This window comes from Anolis sagrei, chromosome 2 (genome assembly GCF_037176765.1).
Source record: "Anolis sagrei isolate rAnoSag1 chromosome 2, rAnoSag1.mat, whole genome shotgun sequence".
In the NCBI taxonomy this organism is placed as follows: domain Eukaryota; kingdom Metazoa; phylum Chordata; class Lepidosauria; order Squamata; family Dactyloidae; genus Anolis; species Anolis sagrei.
The window spans coordinates 136,546,360-136,556,134 of record NC_090022.1 but is presented as its reverse complement, the minus strand read 5'-3'; positions in this window follow the sequence as shown (position 1 = coordinate 136,556,134).

The window sequence follows — 9,775 nt, the reverse complement described above, 5'->3', positions numbered from 1 at the left end:
AGTTGAGTAAGACAAGGCTAGGACTGATGTTCTTATTAATTTTGGGCCTGCACCCTATGTTCTGCCAGTAAGTTTATGCAGAGTGTTATTGCATGCAGCTATTTTGTGCTTGGTGTTCATGCAGTGTTTCCGCTCTTTTAGTGTTCGATCTAAGGTGACACTAAGATATTTAGAATGGAAACAATGTTCAAACTCTTGACCTTCCCAGGTAACTTTCAATTTCTTGTTAGCTTCACGGTTGCATAGGCACAAAGCACACACTTGTATCTTGGCAGGATTAGCTTCAGCTGGCTATGTTTGTTCCAAAGACATGGTACCACCACATTTTCACAAGTATCAAATCCTTGGCTCTTGGAATACAGACTCATGTGAAAAACATAATATAAAGACAGAACTTCGAGGGGATGTTTTTTTCAATCCATGAAGACTGGAATACTGATTGGTTTGAGATGCATCGAGTCACTATCCATTCAAACACAGTGTGTAGTATGTCAATCTCTAATTTTCTGCTGGGTAAGGCCCCCGGTGGCGCAGTGGGTTAAAGCACTGAGCTGCTGAGCTTGTTGATCGAAAGGTCCCAGGTTCGATTCTGGGGAGAGGCGTGAGCTACCACTGTCAGCCCTAGCTTCTGCCAACCTAGCAGTTCGAAAACATGCAAATGTGAGTAGATCAATAGGTACCGCTCCGGCGGGAAGGTAACGGCACTCCATGCAGTCATGCCGGCCACATGACCTTGGAAGTGTCTACGGACAACGCTAGCTCTTCGGCTTAGACATGGAGATGAGCACCATACCCCAGAGTCAGACATGACTGGACTTAATGTCAGGGGACTACCTTTACCTTTACCTTTAAGGCCATGTAAGATATCTTGATTACTCCACTGGCAGGTTGCTTGCAGGCGTCCATTTCGGATACTGAGCAGTGTGGTGACTTGGCTACTCCCTTAAAGATGCCCAAGATAAAGTACACAGCACCTTGCAGAAATCTAAGGATGAGCTGGCATGCATGCTGCAGAACTATCATGAACTTCTCGATAGCAAGCTGACTTTGGATATTGAAGCCGCCGTGTACAAGTCTCTGCTGGAAGAGGAAGAAAGGAGGTTGTGCTCATCTGCTTTCTTGCTCTCTGTAGCAGTTAGGTCAATGTTGAAGCTAGCTAGTTCATCTTCATCTACCAGTGAGGGACTGGCTATGAATAAGTGACAACAATTTTGTGTCAGTTCAGGTGTGAAAGGAAATGATGGCCTTACTGTTTCCCTGAAAGCCTCAGGTTCTGGAGTCTACTATCTTTATTGTGAGTTCTACCCATGGCAGATTTCCATTCTGTGGGTGGAGCACATCAGATGTAGCTACAAGAGAGCACAGGACAGCTTCTATCTCTGTTTTTAATGACTGCATTTTAATCTGTTTTAAAACAAATCCTTTTGCATCTTTGAAGTTCCATGTTGTTTCTTGCTTTGGGCATTTCCACCCTAGAAAAGTGGTTTATCAGTATATCTATATAATTTCTATTATAAAGTATGTTTTCTTACATAACAGCTCAAAACATCTCAAAGGGGATGTTTTCAGGGAATTTTAGGAATAGGGTAGGTAAGTAAATCTAAAGTTAATCTGTTAGTATTCCTATGACTGTTGTGTGTTCATGACTCTAAGGAGCAGCTTTCCTTATACACTTTCAGAAGAATGTAAGAGAGCCAGTGTAGCATGGTAGTTTGAGTGTTGATCTGTGACTCTGAACACTGGGTTCAAATCCCCACTTAACAATAAAAACTCACCACTGAGTGCCCTTGGGCAAGTCTCATCCTCTCAGTCTCAGAAGGAAAGGCAAACGTCTTTGGAAGAATTTGTGCAAAAACTTTCATGATAGGTTTGCTTTACGGTTGGCATAGGTCAGAAATAACTTGAAAGCACAGAAGAACACAACAAAATGTGGTGGCAAAGCAGTGTACTCTTGGTATCTGCTTGGGCTTGATTCCAAGACACCAGTGCACCCCCCACATGGACACCAAAACCCATGGGTGGCCAAGTCCCATTACAGACAGTGGTTGTACAAAATAGTGTCACTTATTGCAAAAATGGTACAAGCACGGCTTGCTTTTGGATTTTTGAATATTTTCAAGCTGTGGATGGTTGATTCATGGAGGCAGAATCTGTAGAGACAAGTCTGACTATAAGAAAATATTTATATCAGACAGATAGTAGACAGGATTAAAAAAACACAAGGGTGCTATCTGCCTAGTGAAGTGGTACGTGCTACTGTTCTAATCTCATTTCTGACTGTTCTGATCCACCTTTAAGGTCCACCTCATAGCTTAGCACCATCCACTAAGACTGATAGGTAACTGTCCTCTAGGATCAAAGACAGATATTCCTCCTGATCTTGCTATTTGGAATGCTGACTGAGAGGTCAGTAGTTTTAATCCGGGGAGAGTGGGTTGAGCTCCCTCTGTCAGCTCCAGCTCACCATGCAGGGACATGAGAGAAGCCTCCCATAAGGATGGTAAAACATCAAAACATCTGGGCATCCCCTGCGCAACGTCCTTACAGACGGCCAATTCTCTCACACCAGAAATGACTTGCAGTTTCTGAAGTTGCTCCTAACACCACCACCCCTGCACAAAACCACCACCAACAACAAACAACAACAACAAAAACAAAAACCCAGATGGCAGCTTATTTTGGTCTTATCAAATTCAAAATTTTGTCCTGGGAAAATTCCAGTCTTGATGTACTCATTACTCAATTCACTGAGCATGGTCTTTGTTGCAGTGGTGCTTCCTAACTCAAGCAAAGGAGCTGACAGCTCTGGCAATGAACCTGGATATTGGTCTGTAAGTGGGGGACCGGGGGGTGGGGGGCTTCAACAGCTGCAGATGTGAGATATACAGTTTTGGAAATGGAAAAAATCCCAGAGATGCGGATGGCTACATGTTAGGATATTCCTCCAGAAATATATCTTAAACTGGCAGTACAAAACACTCTCCTGAAGGGAAAAATTCCAGCTCAACTGTTAAGCATCACTCTGCTGGTTGAGATGCCAGCTGTTGGGTTGGGTGGGTTTGCATTCCCACCCAACCCAACAGTGGGGAGACATGTGGGGACCACTTCCAGTGCCACCAACTCAGGCAGTTGTTTCTGTCCAGAGCATTCATGCAATCAAAGTATGAAGATGTCAAAAGCCTTCTCATTACACCCAAACAGCAGCTGGCTATAGTAAACATCAAGATCCCAGGATCCCACTTCATGTAATACATACATACAAGAGACAATTTCTAGCACATCTGAGGCCTCTTCTGCACTGCAATATAATTCCCAATTATCAAAGCACATAATCTACACTATCTGCTTTGAACTGGATTATCTGAATCTCTGCTGCCATATAATCCAGTACAAAGCAGATAATGTGGATTTTATATGGCAGTGTAGAAGGGACCTGAAAGCCCTTTTACACAGCTGTATAATATCCAGATAATGTGCTTATTTCAACAGATAGGAGGAAACGACCTGGACTACAATTGTTGGATTGTGTGATTTTAATACTTATATTGATATGTTTTTAATTCTGTGTTTTAATGTTAAATGATGTCATGTTTTATGATTTAATTGATAATTGTATGCTATTATTGTTATATTATTGTTAAGTTTCTGTATGTGAGGTATTACATTTTGCTATAATTATGTTGGAAACCGCTTTGAGTCCTCCACTGGGAGGAGAAAAACAGTATACAAGTTACATGAGTAAATAAATAAATAAACCATGAAAATGAACAAAATCTAGCTACACGTAGTTGAAAAAACTCTAAAATCAGGACAGTAAATAAAGAACAACACTATAAAAACCAGGGGAATTGAAGACAGCAAACAATCAGGGCCAGCTAACACATCCCAACAAAGGATTCCCCAGGCAGGTGGCAGGCAGCCTTTGAAGCTGCAATGCCATTCAATGGTAATTGAGGTAGTCAATTGCAACATTCACACTTGCCTCAAGGAGACAAGAGTTCTTTCTTCCACCCTAGACATTCCACAGATACATAAACCTCTCTTGCCTAGTTTCCAACAGACCTCCCAACTTCTGAGGATGCCTGCCATAGATGTGGGTGAAATGTCAGGAGAGAATGCTTCTGGAACATGGCCATACATCCTGAAAACTCACAGCAACCCGGCATTTGCACACTTTTTAAATTACATTCTCATCAACTTTGCACAACTCTAAATAAAACTCATTTTCTCCAACCTCTATGTCTAGTTTCTTTATCTTGATTAAATCTATTCTAAATCACAAACAGGAAAAACAACTAAGATCTTTGACTTCCTCAAAAAACATCTCTTGTGATGTAAACTTCCATTTGAATACAAAAAACAAAATATCCTCATAAAGCAACTATCTTCAATTTTAACCCCCCTTTTCCTACAAAACACTTCCTACGTTGAGGAAGCTAATCTTATTTTACCAAAAAGTCTCTGCTTATATTTATCATAAACCATGCCACTAAAATTTCAAGGCTCTTATAGTTCTAAACAATATTAATTTCTTCAGCCACACATAAAAAACAACAACAACAACAAAAACAGGCTTCATAATAAAATTTAACCACTTCCTATACATATGCCCCTTCTACACTACCATATAATCTAGTTCAAAGCAGGTAATCTGGATTTTTTTTGACAGTGTAGAAGGGGCCATATTCTTGTGCAATGTTTTAAGTTTTATTCTGGGTTTCTTTGCCTGCCAATGTAATCCAGAAAACTCTTTCTGCCATTTCACAAAGGTATTCCATTTCTTATGATAGGGATAATTGGAAATAGAGGCAGAACCCTTGGCAAAACAAGTTGACCAGCGAGTTACACTAGAGAAACTAGAGTTTCCAAGACATAACATTTCTTCTTTGCATATTTGTAATTCAAAACCAGCATTTTCTCTAGAAGTAAGCCAGCAGCCAGTGGAGCTATTGTAACTCTCCTGTTGATGCATTATGTCAGGTAACAATGGCAATATAAGTAGTAAGAAGAGGAAGAGTCATGGATGCAGTGTCGATGGAAGATATTGGAAAAATAACACCAAAGCCTCCCCTTGCCTCTGTGTGAAAGACGTATAACCATTACCATAGTGCACCTACACAATGTCAGTTGTAAAAAGGAAGTTTTACCTGGAAAGTAATGGAATTGCTGCCAGCAACAGAGGACTGAGACCACACCAGAGATACAGCGTAAAATACAAACTGAACCATGGAATTTTTTTCTAGCCCCATCTTTAGGGAAGCTATACAGCCCTCTAATTATAAAAGCAATTACAAAGGTTCAAGAATGCGGCAAACAGAGTGAAATTATCAATTAACTGTAAAGTAAATTAGTTATCAGGTAAGGAATTCACTAGAAGCACAGCAGTCCATCCATATTCACTGATTCTGTGTCCATGGATTCAACCATAGGGAGCATACCACCCCCCACTGCGTCAGCTCCACTGGCTGCCGATCCAATTCCGAGCACAATTCAAAGTGCTGGTTTTGACCTACAAAACCCTATACGGTTCTGGCCCAGTGTATTTGTCCGAACGGATCTCCCTCTACATCCCACCTCGAAGTTTAAGATCTTCTGGGGAGGCCCTGCTCTCGACCCCGCCACTGTCACAAGTGAGGTTGGCGGGGACGAGGAGCAGGGCCTTCTCGGTGGTGGCCCCCCACCTGTGGAACTCACTCCCCGGGGAGATTAGATTGGCGACTTCCCTTCTGGTGTTCAGGAAAAAACTGAAGACCTGGGTTTGGGACCAAGCCTTTGGTCACTCTGGCAACTAAATTAAGGATCTGACGATAGACAAGGACAAATGGAATGGAATGGATATATGGACTCTGAACCCGAGCATGAGATTGTTTTAATATTTTATTATGTATTGATGTTTTAATTTAACTGTTGAATTGCTTTTTGTACTCTGTATTGCTGTCAATTGATTTAGGCATCTAATTGTGCCTCCTCTGTAAGCCGCCCTGAGCCCCCCCAGGGTGAGAAGGGCGGGGTATAAGTAAGTGAAATAAATAAATAAATAAATAAACTGAATATCATTTTTAAAAAATATTTCAAAAGCAAACCTTGATTTTGACATTGTATTCAAACTCTTGAGCGTCCATGGATTTTGGCATTGTGGGAACACTTGGAATCAAACCCCAGCAAATACCAAGCTTTCCATGTATTAACACAGGGGTCTTCAAACTAAGGCCCAGGGGCCGAATACGGCCCTCCAAAGTCATTTACTTGCTCAAGGTCAACCTAAGTCTGTAACGACTTGAAAGCACACAACAACAACAACAACAACAACAACAACAACAACAACAACAATCCTATCTCATCAGCCAAAAGCAGACCCACACTTCCCATTGAAATACTATATTTGTTAAAATTGTTTGTTAAAATTTGTTAAAATTGTTCATTTTAATTATTTTTTTAATTATTGTATTGTTTTGAAGTGTTTTTTGCACTACAAATGTACAGTGTGCATAGGAATTCATCAATTTTTTCCCCAAAATATAATCTGGCCCTCCAACAGTTTGAGGGACTGTGACCTGGCCCTCTGTTTAAAAAGTTCGAGGACCCTTGTATTAACATCTGGGTTCTATTCAGTTCATGAACTTGATCCCAAAATCCATATTGATCAATATTACTATTTCTTTCATTAAATATTATTAGTGCAAAATGCTAGCTGGTAGTTCAATCCTTAAGCCCTGCCTCTTTGGGAAGGAGAAAATGACACACACACAGATTCATATACAAAAACTAGAGAGAAGAAGGGGGAAGGAGAGAGAAAGAGAAATATAAATATGCAATAGCTCCAGCCGGAAGCTCTGTCAAAATGGGTCCCTAAAGGTCCTATGTGCCCTTCTTCTAGATGATATGATGATAACTCAACATCAAAAGGGAAAGTTGCATATGTTTTTCACCATCTCCAGTCTTTAGCTTAATTCCAAGAGCACACCCATAATAGTATATTGCATTCATGCCTCCAAGGTGAAGCTTGTCTTTCCATTCCTCCTTTCCTCAAGTCCCTGAAGACTTATTTGTCATCACAGGGTTTGCTGTGACTGCAAATCAAAGCTAAACTTTCTGATGTGAATTTCATTCATGGGAAAACATTCCTTGTGTAGTCTCACAAATGCAGGAAGGAAATACTTATTAAAAAACAGATTTTATCTGTTTACTTCCAGCATTTGACTCCTCGCATAGTAGGTTTAGGTATAATCTCGGAAATGATTTCAGAATTGGGTTCATTATACTCTCCTTTTTCCCCCCATTCTTTCTGCTTCTTCCCCCTTTCCTCTCCTTGATGCCAATCAGAGGCGGCCCTAGGTAATTTTCAACAGTAAGCAAACAGTATTTTAGCACCCCCCCCAACCAATCATTGATATATATTTTCTGTTCATCTTGGGTGTTCTGTGTGCCATATTTGGTTCAATTCCATCATTGGTGGAGTTCAGAATGCTCTTTGATTGTAGGTGAACTATATATCCCAGTAACTACATGTGCTGCACTTGCTCCCTTGCCTGGCCTGCTTTGGGTCCGGAGGCGTGCCTGAAGACCCCAGCGTGTGCACCAAAAGTCACCTCTTCTCCTGACTTTCTCCTCAGCCATTGGGACCAAGAGAGAGAGAGAGAGGTGCAAAAACAAAGGAGGGAGCGGAGGTGGGAGATACCTCCAGCCGGAGGGGCTCTCTCTCTCTCTCTCTTGGTCCTGATGGCTGAAGAGAAAGTCAGGAGAAGACGCGACCTTTGGTGCACACGCTGGGGTCTTCAGACACGTTTCCGGATCCAAAGCGGGCTAGACACGGCGGCTCCACCCCTTGGCCCACCCGCGGATTGGGGAGAGGAGAGGAGATGGATGGAGCACCGGGGGATCGGGAAAGGGAGCCAGTCATGGGGAAGGGATCGAACACGGAGAACGATTGAGCGCTGGCTCTTCTCGCGCACCCGGTGGCCGGGTGGAGCAGGAACGAGAGGGGCTAGGCGAGGCTCAAGGGCCCGGCCCCTTTGAGAAGAGGATCGCCCGGCAGCGAGGCAAGAAAGCCGAGGCTCCCCCCAGACTGCTAGGGCTGTTGTGAGCTGAGGGGGCGCTCCTCAAGTGGAGGTCGAGGGGCATTTACAGAGGCACCTCTGCACCCCTGGCAAAAAAAAGTGTTCTGCGACTGCTTACTTCGCGTAATGGATGAGCCGCCCCTGATGCCAATGTACATGTTTATATTGGGGAGAAAAAAATGCAAAAGGATTCTTATAGATTTATTTTTGAGCAATATTTTACAAGTATGTTAAGTAGGTGTGTTCTTGGTCATGCCTTCTTCAACAGTAACTTTATAACTAGAGACATGGAATGATTCGGAAAGAAAAGAGATAGGTTTTCTAAAGAACAACAGTTCAATGTGTTTCAGCACAGTCTTTTTAAAACTTGTGTGTGTGTTTGTCTCTCTCTGTATGAGTTTTAATTATGTTGAGGTTATCTGGTAAGGCAGGCTTATCTACTCCTCAGGCTTAACTATTCCTATTCATGCATACTCAGCAAAGGATTCTGGAATCAGCTGCTACTCACTTTTTATTTTTTTTTAGACAGAAACAGATGACTACAATAGGCTCAACTACAGAAAAACCCCATTATTTCCCAGTTGAAGCTTTACTGCATTAGATACTAGTAGTTTATTTGACTCTTTTAAATGCTGTTTTTTTCTGTTTCTTCAGCCCCCATTTGTCATATTTCCAGTTCCATTGTGGATAAAAGAACATCTAGCAGGAGAGAGGCAAGGAGAAAAATAGGAGCTTGGGAGCCATAAAGACACTTTTTAAGAAGAAGCTTTTTTGACAGAGGCTTTGTTAACTTAGGTATGCTTATATTGAAGGATTTTGAGCTCTGGGTACATTGTATCTACAGGTACCTAGCCTCAATTGCATGTAAAATCATATCATGTTTAATTTATTGTTGAAGGCTTTCATTGCCAGAAGCACTGGGTTGTCGTAAGTTTTTTCAGCTGTATGGCTATGTTCTAGAAGCATTCCCTCCTGGTGTTTCACCTTTATCTATGGCAGGCATCCTCAGAGGTTGTGAGACTTCACAACCTCTGAGGATGCCTGCCATAGATGCAGGTGAAACGTCAGGAGAGAATGCTTCTGGAACATGGCCACAGAGCCCCAAAAACTTACAACAAGCCATATCATGTTTCCTTTCAGAAACAAACTTTCCTATGTACACATTTTTTTAAAAAAAAACAACATTTAAAAGAGTAGCAGAAACATAACAGACAGGTTTTTTTAAAAAAAATCCAAGTTTTGTAATAACTAAGCCATAGAACAGAATAGGTCAGATTTGAATATTTAGGAACATGAAACAATATTTTCATGAAGGGCAGAATATGCTATTTTGAAGCACTTTTCTATGACCATTTTGTCTCACCAAACTTCTTCTTTGTCTGTATAAAGGTCAATGCTTTTGTATCACAACAATATTTATTATGGTGAATGAGAGTCAAATAAACTACTGGTATCTTATGCATGCATCTGTTTAAGAAAAATAGTTAGTACAAGATGTTTTTCTGCTTTGGCACAGCTGATGGGATGACATCTTTCATTGCACTTGGGGAAAAATGAGCCCTAGAACAAGTTGGATGGCATACATAGTTCTGTCTTCCAAAAGAGAGACAGGAATGGTTGCTGAGAGGTAAGATGGAAAAGTAATTCCTTTAGTTCATACTTCTGCCTGGGAATATCAATTTTGTATTTTCTGAGATGGTGTTTATTCCTTCTTTATT